The sequence below is a fragment of the Phoxinus phoxinus genome (genome assembly GCF_949152265.1).
Source record: "Phoxinus phoxinus genome assembly, chromosome: 21".
Taxonomy (NCBI): domain Eukaryota; kingdom Metazoa; phylum Chordata; class Actinopteri; order Cypriniformes; family Leuciscidae; genus Phoxinus; species Phoxinus phoxinus.
Window position 1 is genome coordinate 854958 of NC_136896.1, and position 321 is coordinate 855278.

Consider the following 321-nt stretch of genomic DNA (forward strand, 5'->3'; position numbering starts at 1 on the left):
CTGAACCTGTCAAACTGATATTCCCACACACACACAGACACACACACAGACACACACACACACACACACACACACACACACACACACACACACACACACACACACACACACACACACACACTCTCTGCAGATGTCCTGTGGAATCCAAATCAAAGGTGTCAAGACATTGAATAATAATTAATTTAAGTTGAATGGATTTCCACTGATGTGTTATATCTGCTGTGGAGATTCTGTTTATTCTTGACATTTGATAGCAACAGGCTTGAAACTAATTAGGATATAATTGCATTCCAGTGTTGACGTGTAACCGTGGAGACCTGA